Source organism: Sapajus apella, unplaced genomic scaffold, assembly GCF_009761245.1.
Source record: "Sapajus apella isolate SASKATOON/1434 unplaced genomic scaffold, GSC_monkey_1.0 scaffold2, whole genome shotgun sequence".
In the NCBI taxonomy this organism is placed as follows: domain Eukaryota; kingdom Metazoa; phylum Chordata; class Mammalia; order Primates; family Cebidae; genus Sapajus; species Sapajus apella.
Genome location: NW_022436942.1, coordinates 118,115 through 129,850, shown reverse-complemented (window position 1 = coordinate 129,850; position 11,736 = coordinate 118,115). Strand labels below are relative to the sequence as shown.

At 36.7% G+C, this 11,736-nt stretch overlaps 1 protein-coding gene across 1 annotated transcript in view; it reads left to right on the top strand.

The window, feature by feature from the left end:
- The window catches only part of FAR2 (fatty acyl-CoA reductase 2), a 156,798-nt gene that overhangs the window by 110,428 nt on the left and 34,634 nt on the right, over positions 1 to 11,736 (top strand). The window lies entirely within an intron of this gene.

Below are 11,736 nucleotides of genomic sequence, written 5' to 3'. Positions count from 1 at the left end.
TCTAAAAATTTTTTTTATAAAAAGAAATATATATAGATACAAATATATATATTAACACATACAGAAACTGTTATTTATATTAAAATATAAATTTATATTATATATATATATATATATATATATATATATATAATGAATATATATACACACACATATATATGTGTATGTTTATGTGTGTGTGTATATATATGTATGTATGTATATATATTTCCTTCAATAAAAAAAATTGTTAGAGTCAAAATGGTACCATCTCCAGATGTTTTTATTTAGCTTAGTATCTAAAATCATTTAGGTGACCCATTCCCATATTTGGAGAATTTTAAAAATTTCTTGTCTACATCTGTGCTTTTCAGCGTAGTAGCCACTAGCCATATATAGCTATTTAAATTTTTATCAGTTATAATTAAATGAAACTTAAAATTCAGTTCTTCAGTCATAATAGCTACATTTCAAGTGCTCAATAGCCACACATGGTTAGTGGCTTATTTTTACTGGACAGGACAGGTGTAGAACATTTCCATTATCACAGAAGTTTTACCAGACAGCATTGATATAGTTGGTTAAGTATCTTGTAGAGAAAGACTATATTGTGATTCAGATTTCCATGTTATCCATCATTTTTATTAATCCTAAAGACACTTATGGAGTGCCAATTATGTCTTAAGTGCATGAAAAGTGCAAAGAATGTAAAGAGAAAAATGATGGACTTTAGCCACATGGACTGGTGGAGACAGACATTTGGAACATGATTGCAACCCAGCATGAGTTCTCAAGGGAGAAGACAGCAAAGGGCAATGAAGGCGGAAAGAATCATGCTTGCTTATGCATGAATGGTGTGGTGTGTTTGGGAAACTCTGGGTAATTTACTGGGCCCTAGACAAGTAAAAATAAGGACTAGAAAAGTATGCCGAGGCCAGATCTTGAAAGACTTCACATAATTACATCAATCAGGTTGCATTCCATTGAAAGAAAACCCAAATGAAACTGGTTTGAAACACAAAGGTGAGGTATTGATTATACAATGGAAAAAATCCAGCACTAGAGTGGTGAGCAGCTGTAATTTAACTGGGGCTCTGGCTGCCTTGGTCTTTGGGTCTCTCAACTCTGCCACTTTATTCTGGTTTTATCCTCATGATGAATAAGATGTTTGCTGTAGCTTCAAGCTTCACACACATACATGGCAATCTCCAGATGAAGAGAGGCTGGCCCTCTCAAATATTTTCTCCCAAGACTGATGAAACTTGTTTTCTAAAAAACCTTCAGCAAATTTCCCTTCCATCTTATCAGCCTAGTTGAGGTTACATGTCCATTTCTGATCAACCTCTATGGCCCGAGTTATACTATGTATTGATTTGTTCAGAAACCTCAGACCTAAGCCAGTCACTGTCTAGAGGGTAGGAGTGCATGGAAATCAAAAAACTTTTCCCTGGAGCTGTGGTGAGATTATCTGTTCTCAGGCAAGGTGGCTGCTGGAGAAGGGTGAATATCTGCTTGATAATTCAGACACTCATCAAGAGATAGAAGAATGGGTGTTAGGGGCTTAGCATCCTGAGTGCAGCATGGTTTCCGGAGTCAGACAGACCCGAGTTTGTCTCTCTCCACCACTGGGTGGTGTGATTTTCCATAACTGAGCCTTAGTTTCCAAATGGAGATTATAATAGTCATTGTCTTTTCTACTGTTGTGAGATATAAATGAGTTAACATAGGAAAGGCACTTAGAATACTGCCTGAACCACAGTAAACACTCAGCAAATATTAGCTTTAAATTCATACGCAAATATGGGAGGGCGTTTGAGCTTTATCTTTTAGGGCCTGACACTTGCATTGAAGGTCTTTTTTATCTTGGCAACTAGATAATTTCCTACTACTCAAATAAGAATTAAAAAATTAGTACTTAATTAATGCTGATGACAACAGGAAAGATAAATGTGAATTAGTTAAGTAGTTGGGACAGACATCACATGGCCTGCAAAACTGAGAATATTATCTGGCCCTTTACCAGAAGTTTGCCAACTGTTGAAATAGAGGACTAGAAAATGCCTTCTGATATAAAAACCTAAACATGTTAAGGCTGGGCATGGTGGCTTACACCTGTAATCCTAGCACTTTGGGAGGCCACGGTGGGTGGATCACTTGAAGTCAGGAGTTCGAGATCAGCCTGGCCAACATGGTGAAACCCCGTCTGCACTAAAAATACAAAATTAGCTGGGCATGGTGGCAGTCACCTGTAATCACAGCTACTCAGGAGGCTGAGACAGGAGAATGGCTTGAACCCAAAAGCCAGAGGCTGCAGTGAGCCGAGATTACACCACTGCACTCCAGCCTGGCCAACAGAGTGAAACTCAGTCTCAAAAAAAAAATTGATAAAATACATTTTTATAAAATAGTTTTAATGCATAGCTGAACTTGAGGCAAAATAAGGAAATCCCTGTGTCCAGAAATGACAAGAAAGTACATACCTACACACAAAAAGAGCGAGAGAAGTTGAACAAGCACACAAATATAACAAATATTTATTGAGAGTCAAATATATGTCAGGCACATATTGCTCTGTGTCTGGGGAACAGGGGCAATAAGGTAGAAAATAAAACAGACATGGGATTGACCTCATAGATCTTAAAATCCAGTGAGGTAGACAAGTTTCATAAGAAATAAATGTATATTTAAGTATTTTGAGAAGTACTGTGAAGATAAAGAACAAGGCACTTTGAGAGAATAACAAGTGACATCTGTTTTAAAATTATGCAGCCAGAAAAAGACTGCAGAGATAGTGTAACTGGAGCTCAGGAAGAGTTAATATGCTCAAGAGAATGCAGGAGGGCATTTCTTTCAGGCAGATGCCTAGGCTCTGCCTTGCATGCTTCTATCTGACTATATAAGGCAAAAAATTTATAGAAGTAGAATCATGCCTTTGCTACAAAACCAGAAATTGATAGACGCTTAAGAAGAAATTTCCATCTCATCGAATGAGCATTTTGATCTGATAGTAATTGTTCCAATTTAAAACATTCATTTGTACAGATTTTCTTCTTCTTTTTAGTTTTTGGACGACAGGGTCTCACTCTGTTGTCCAGGTTGGAGTACAGTTTGCAATCAGCTCACTGTAACCTCAGACTCCTGGGTTAAAGGGATTCTCTTGCCTCAGCCTCCTGAGTAGCTGGGAATACAGGCACACACTGCCAAAACTGGCTAATTTTCAAATTTTTGTAGAGATGGGGGTCTCACTAGGTTGCTTAGGCTGGTATCGAACTTGTGGCCTCAAGCAATCCTCCTGCCTCAGTCTCTCAAATTTCTAGGATTACAAGTGTGAGCCATCACACTTGGTTTATACATATTTTCAATAGTTTTAATATAACAACAAAGTATCTTTGAGACAAAGGATACACTTTTCTTTTAATTACTGAGACATGGTCTCTCTCTTATCACCAAGGCTGGAGGACAGTGCATGATCATGGTTCACTGTAGCCTCAAGTGATCCACTCACCTTAGCCTCCCAAGTAGCTGGGACCACAAATATGTGACATCACACCCAGCTTTTTTTTTTTTTTTTTTTTTTTTGTAGACACGGTGGTCTCACTACATTGTGTAGGCTTGTCGCAAACTCCTGGTTTCAAGCAATCTTCTGGTCTCAGCCTCCCAAAGTGCTGGGATTACAGGTGTGAGCTCCCACACCTGGCTAGAGAACAGACTTTTAATGACAAAAGAAAAGTACTTTTTATTGTAACGTTGAATTTAGGAGCCTGTATAAGTAAAGGTGGATAGAGGAGACTGATTGCTTACAGAAAGCTAGACTTGATACTATTACAGGTCTCTTGAAAGACCTGGGAAAAAATGTTTAAAATTGCAAGTGGAAGACATTTGCTAGACTAGAAATGCAGAGTCCTAAGCACTCAGGAATTCAGAAAATGGCTGCTGGTTGGGTTTTCAGTTTTATTTTTTAAATTTAAGATACCATCGAACCCTAGTTATTTCTGAGTTGAAGATGACGAATTGATGGGTATGTTTTGTATTAGCAAAAGCAAAAAGCTTATTAATTTATATTTCTCATTAACAAAACCCATAGAGAGAAATTCTACTTTGCCTTTGTAACCCATATGTCAGCTTGAGTATCTCTGCCCTTTAATAAAAATGGAATTAATGACATTCCCCAAGAATAGTTGAGGATTCTCAGGTGGCTAATTTTTCATGGTCATCTCTGCTGTTGCCTGGGATGAATTAGTTATGTTTATGAATCATCTTTAATTTCACATGAGCTCCACACCAAGTTGATCCAGCAGACCAAGGCCCTTTCTTGAGTTGTCGTAAATTTAGACTCAAACAACAAAAGGAGACACTTGCCTCAGACTGCCTACCACTAGGACCTGCTTTTACGCCCACACGTGAATGCCCAGTCTTTCAATGGGTCATCCTCTACCCTGTTAACTGAAGTTTTCTGTGTTTATTTTCTCATCATTTCCAGTCTTCTATTTATTGTAATCTAGGACAAAATGAGGTCACTGAGTTTATTCATTCATTATGCTGAGTTTAGTACACAAATTCTAAGCAATATTTCACAGACCTGGCTTTTTCTTGGTGAAATAAATATGGGCTTTGGTAAACTGTTTTTCTCTCTTTATGGTCTCACAGCTATGTTTTGGATGGCTAAAGCTTCTAAAAGTCTAAACCCTCAATAGCAGGTTACTTGTAGGTTTAGTTCTTATATCTGTTCTGGGAGGTAGCAGAGGGCAGTAGAAAGAACACTGAAGCTCTAAATACTCTCTCCTTAATCAGAGAAGTAGAGCTTGGTAGAGAGACATGACCTAGTTCCCTAATCCAAATGAGTCTTGTTTTTATTATGCGTAAACTGGATCTGATAATAATAGCTATTTCACAGTGATTTTCAAAGATTAAATGTGATCCTAAGTATAAAATATGTTTTATATTGTACAATATAAATATTAGCTTTTTATCAGTAACCTCTCATTTCTTTTACCCAGATATGTTCTTTTGTTCAGTATCCCTAAGCAAGACCCTCTAGATTGCCTGCATCAATTTCACACTCTTAGCAAGGATGTATATGTTCCTGCATTCTCTTTTCTATAGTTAGTCATCACTTCACTAGAAAGATATTTAAGAATTCACATTTATATTATAACATTTAATTTGAGAAAACCTTTTTGCAGGAAAGGAGAGTATAATCAGAAATTCATCTATAATCTTAAAGTCCTAGGTTTCACCAGTCTGTGCCATATGTGTTCACATTCACTCTCCATTCTGCATGAGTTGTACTAATGTGGGTACTGAAGGAGATAAACCTCCCAATTAGTAACTTAATACAAATGAAAGTTGATTCTCAGCACAGTAGGTGTAATTGGTAGAAGGCATTGCACTCCACAGTCATTCAAGGATCCATGCTGATGGAAGGTTGCCATCTTCTGTGCATGGCTTCTGAGCCATCCAAGGTCTCTCTGGATGACAATATACAGCTGTCAATGGGGTAAAAGGGACACTGAACATCATGTGGAAGGTTTTTGTGGCCCAGGCACAGAAGTGTCCACCACATCTGTCCATATTCCACTCTCAGAACTGTCACTGGGCATCAAACTACAAGGTTGGCTGGAAAACACATAGCTGTGTGCCCAGGAGAAAAGAAAAATAAGATTGTTGAACAACTAATGAGGTTCTGCCATGGCCTTCTCTTTAGGTCGCCAGATATCTGCTTTCCTGTCTTTCCCACACATAAAAAACACTCAGTCCTACCCCAGGGTCCTATACTATTATTGCATCCAATCCAAAGTCCAAGGGGGAATAGACTATCTTCTCTTTCAGATCCAGATATGTCAGCTTCTCATTTGGCATTCTTGGATAAAAAGGCCAATTTTCTTCTTCCCATGTAGAGGTAGAAAATGTCTCTGTTCTACCTCTTGTCATTGTAGAACAGTGACAAGTTCACCACAATTGAAGAAAAAGTAAAATCAATCAAACAAAGAGACCTTCTATTCAAAAAAGAGAAGACTGGCAGGCAAGCAGCAGTCCCTGGAGTACAACCATAAGGAAATCCTGATTGGCAAGTATTGAGAAGCTTCCTACACTGGGAGTGGGGAAATTCCTTAAGTAGCCTCTAAATCTGTTCTCTGGGAGGAACCCTCTTTTCCATCATTTTTTTGTGGTGTCTCCATCCTCTGGAAGGTTCTCCTTATTTCTTATTCCCTGGCTGCCACCTCTGAAGTGGCCCTTAAAAACTGTGCTCTTCTTGTGGTCTTTGGCTTCGTAAGTCATTCTGCAAGAGTAAAGGTGGAAACCATTGGGTGTTTTAGGTTTAAGGTCAGTCATTGCTGATTCTGGGGCTGTGGAAGAAAACATAAATCCCTTGGTTCATACACACAGTATGACAGCATGGCATAAGTAAAAGACATGAACAAAAGGATGAATGAAGAAGTGAAAGAAGAAAGGAGTTGTATTAGAAGTAATGTTGTATTAGACACAACATCATCTAAAAACTAAAACTGGAATGCATTAAACTTGTTCATTCAATAAGTATTGGCTGAGTGCCTACTAAGTATCAAGCACTGGGCCAGATGTGGAGGATACAGTGGCAACACAGGGGAAAAAAGTTAAAGGAAAACAAATTGGGTAATAAATTTGTTATTGGTTTTAACAAATCCAAAAAATTCGAGAAAATAGTGCAGTGTTTGCCAAATCTAAAACTATTTCATCCTCATTGATTCTTAAATTAGGAATGCACAAAAGCAGAATTACTAGAAAATCTCAGTTTTATGGGCGTATTTCCTTAAGTAATAGCCCTATGTTGGAAAGTTGGTGGAGGTAGACTGTACATTTGGAATAACCAACCTGCACATTTACCCCCTCCCCTAAATTCTAACCAAATAAAGTATGAAATAAGACATAACTCACCATGTTACACCAGCTTATCAGGAATGAAGTTGATGCTTATTGGAAACATGTCAAGCAATCGAGAAGAGTTTGTATTTATCTTTAACATTGTCTTCATGTCACTTGAGACTTTAATCTCAAGCCAAATATACTTCCAAAACCAATCTCTTGTGCAATGATTTTGTCTGGGTCCAGGCCAAGGCTTACTTCTATTGCATAGCCACTCTTACCCTTCTTGGTTTTTACTCTGAAGAACTTTCCTATCTGGGTCAGAGTCTTTTGACCAGATAGGAAAGACTCTGTAAATATTTGATCAGATTCTGTAAATATTTATTATCTTGTTAGTCAAGACCCCTCTAGATTCTGCCATTTAACTTTAACTAGTTTGATGTAAACAGAGTGGTTTAAAGGAAGTTGTAACTTATTCCTAAGTAGGGCCTGGTATAGCTTTTAAGCAATACCAGCTCTCCAGTCACACATAATAATGAATGAATTCCAACTCACTGTAAGTACTACAGTGTTCCTGAAGGGAAATAAACCATGTTAGCAATGTGAAGTTTGGAAATTTTTCTTTAAAACATAGTAACCAAAAATGTTACCAGTTTGCTTTTGATTACTACTATATCCCCCAGGAAATATGACCAAAAGGACATCTGTTCTATGTATCAAAATTCATACATCTGCTTCATTCATTTCCTTTTATGGTACGCATGGCTATCACCTCTGACTTCCAGTTTCCTTGCTGTCAGAGAGAAACAATTAAATGAGAGATGCTTTGGACAAAGAGCTTTTAAAAATCCATTGGCCACAGAGAACTGGAACTGAAGATTCGCAAGACAGGATTAATTTTCTTTCCTAAGTTTCTTAAGTATTTTCAGAGCACTTAAAGGGACATATCAGTAGGGGGGAAAGTATCTGAATAATCGGCAGGATTCTTGAGGACTTTCTCAAAAAGATAATTAACGTGGCACTCTAAGAAAACAACCAGAGACACCACAAATAATATATAGATATTTTTATTATAGTATTACTTATAGTAAACTTGGATCCAATTCGAATGCTTCACAGTAGAGGAATGACTAAATAAACAACAGTACATACAAGTGTTAGACAAGTATTCAGGCATTAAAAATCATGTTTTGGCCGGGCGCGGTGGCTCACGCCTGTAATCCCAGCACTTTGGGAGGCCGAGGTGGGTGGATCACGAGGTCAAGAGATCGAGACCATCCTGGTCAACATGGTGAAACCCCGTCTCTACTAAAACTACAAAAAATTAGCTGGGCATGGTGGCACGTGCCTGTAATCCCAGCTACTCAGGAGGCTGAGGCAGGAGAATTGCCTGAACCTAGGAGGCGGAGGTTGCGGTGAGCCGAGATCGCGCTATTGCACTCCAGCCTGGGTAACGAGTGAAACTCTTGTTCAAAAAAAAAAAAAAAAAATCATGTTTTACAAAATAGTAAATGGCATGAAAAGGCTTGTAATATATTCGGTGCAAAAACAGGTTGCAAAACCATATTCAATATAATCTCGACGGGTGGGGTCTGGGAAAAAATATATAATCTCAACTATTAGCCCTAAATGTTGATGTGATCTTGGATTAATTTTAGTTTTTTGCATTTTCAAATTAGAATTATGATTATGCTACTTCTATGGTGAGCAAAAATTACCCTCTGTATTAGTGAAAAAATAAGAACAGTAATCTTCTACTTTCAATGCTTTCCAAATACAGTGAACACATTACACATTTACAGTGGAAGAAATGAAGCACTTATCATGTAAAATAGTAAATAAATCAGAATAAGGCAGAAATCAATCATGAATTTACAAAATTATGTCATCAAGTGTAAGTTTGGTTCATTTTTAGTTCTGAAACTGTTTATTAAAATTAAATAGTTTGACTTATTTTTATTAGAAATAGGATTCTAAGTATTTGAGATTGCTTTTTAAAAAATTATCTTCTAGTTTTTCACAAAATCTGAGTTGCTGCTAGGGAAAGCACAACAGATTTCATGTATTGAAATATGAACATGCTCACCACATATTCAACTTGATGATCCCTAGGGTTTCTAAGCTGCTGTTTCATCTCTTACCTATGGAAAATATGCTTGTGTAATTATGAACCAGTCTGCTTTTCACTGTGTCAAAAGCAGATCTAGATAGTGAAATTGGTATTTTATCTTTATTGTTATCTTAAATATGTCTTGGCTTTAAAAGACATGGATGGCCTTCGCCACTATACCAGATAATGAGTTGCAAATAAATTATTCAGTAGTAAATTTCAAATGAAAACATTTTGAGTTTCCTAGTGTCTTACTGATGTGTTTCTTTTTACAACAACCATATACCATGTATATCTGTTTAGGATTTTAGTTGCTAATAATCTACTCTGAGTAATTCCTTAAGAAAACATTAAAAGGACAATATCTATGCCTAGGGAATAAAACCTGAAATAGTAGAAATTATTAAAAGTCATGTAGTTACTTAAGAATCAGTGTGAGCTCAGACACTGAAAAACATGAGAGAATTGAGAGGATACCAAAAATGGTCAACCTTTTCCTGTTAAGTTATAGTAAAGTATATAGTATAAGTACTTAGTATATAAGAGAAGAGTTAGAATGAGATTGTACCAGGTTCAGAATTCCTCATCCAGGAAGACCAGACAAAATTCAAGGTTTTTAGATAGGGACTATCCTGAATGATAACACCAGTAAGTGGGTTTATAAACAAAGATAGAGATTGGCAGGCTGCACAGGATACTTCAAACCAGTTTCTCTGGAAAAATGTGATACTCAACAAACCCTCAGTTGCCCCTGAGGTAAATCAACTTTGAAATACAATAGAGAACACTGGGCGATAAATCACGCAGCCTTACTCACTGGGTCCACAGTTCACAGAACATGATTAGATTTAAGACAGTAGAAGATAGGAACATTTTATGAACTAGTTTATTGAATCCTTTTGAGACTATCACTGGCGTTTCCTAGAAGGCTTAGATAAATTAATTTTTAAGAGATAAACTAACTTTCAACTAAAAAACAAAACAAAAAACTTTGAATTAGAAAACATCTGCAAAGAAAAGCCCAACAATCTAACATTGCTGATTATTAAAGAAGCACACGATAGAAGTGCTAATTTTATTTTACAAGTTCCTTGTTAATTTTCAGACTCTTTTGTGGGGGGAAAAAAAAGTATGTTAATGCTTGCCCCGGGCTTCCCTGTATAAAAGCTGCTTTTTCTCAACTTCTAAAAATGAATTTCTGATTGAAATTAATGATTCTGTTTAATCTCTATGTTAGGCAAAGGCATTTGGAAACATTTGCATTTAAACTTCCAAAATTGGAAATATTTGCATTTAAATGTCCAAAGCCAGTTGTGTTCCATTACTGTTTTATGTTTGTTTGTTTTGTTTTGTTTTTAATTTTTCCTAACAACTAAGAAACTATTCCACAAAAAGCAAGAGGCCTCTAGTGTAAGTAGTTTTCAGTTTTCCTGTCAGAAAGAAGGAAAGAAGGAGGGAGGAAGGAGAAAAGGGAAGGACGGAAGAAAGGAAGGAAGAAAAGGAGGGAGGGAGGGAGGAAGGAAGGAAGAGAGGAAGGAAAGGAGGAAGGAGGTTGTAGTACTGGGGATATACTAACAGTTCCAGAAATAGAAGCAATTTATTTTCTTGATTTCTTTCTTACCTTTTTTACACTACGTTTCATGACTTAATTCAGTCACCAACTGGTTTTACATGCCCAACTTCTTTCCATTTTTAAAAAATATCTTCCAATCATATTGTCTTTTTCTTAAAAGCTTCAAATTGCCCATACTCATTTCATTCAAAAAGTTACCAAGCCACGAGGTTCAACATGATTTTGTCATCATGTTGAATATGTATCAATAAGATACATTCTGTTCTTAGAAGTATCTGGATCACAGGATAGAATGAGAAATGTTGGCATGACATAACACACACAAACACACACACACAACACAGCTTTCTAATCAGCAGCTTTTGGAAGTGGAGTATTGCTGTGGAAGTAGCAAGGGGATTTTCCTATTACAGCTAGTGCTCGACTTACGACCATGATTGCTTCCAACAGACCGGTCGTAACACGATTTGGTCGTAAGTTGAGTAGGCTATATGTACAGTACTGTGAAATGATGTTATAAAAATCTTTAAGTCATTTTATCATAATTTTCTTTCATTATTGTTATATATCATAATTTTCTTTGTTCATTTTATGCCATTTGTATCATCTCTACACCATTTTGTTTCTTATTTTTACATTCGTCAGGTTTAAGTAAAACATTGCATTACCAGTACAACTGGTTTAATATTTGCAAAACATACTAAATTACAAAATACAGGTGTAAAAAATACCATAGGAAACATTTTCCCAATTGCAAAACATATCAAAATATATAAACATGTATGAAACATTTTATTGGCTGCTGGTGCTTGGCTGCGGATTGTTGATGTCGTCATCTGAGGCAGCAGTTGGGGTTACTGGAGTTGGTTTTCTCATAAACATGGTGAGCTTTGTCTGAATTGTATGTTTCTTTTTTTCTTCATAAATTTCACGATACGACAAAACACATCGTGCGCCATCCGTTCAATCCTTGCAAATCGTTCGATGTTTGGGTCCATTGCTTCAAAATGTATAAGAAGTTTATTCAGTAAAGATAAACTGTCTGATAATCCCTTAGTGGTGAACTTTCTTTCTGGCTCTTCCTCTTCTTTCTCTGCTTCTCTTCTTTCTTCTTCTGCCATGCTTTCTTCTTCCAGTTCAATTAGTTCTTCATTTGTAAGTTCTCCAGATTCTTTGTCTAGCAACTCTTCGACATCTTCCATTTCACACTCCAAAGAAAGGTCTTTAGCGA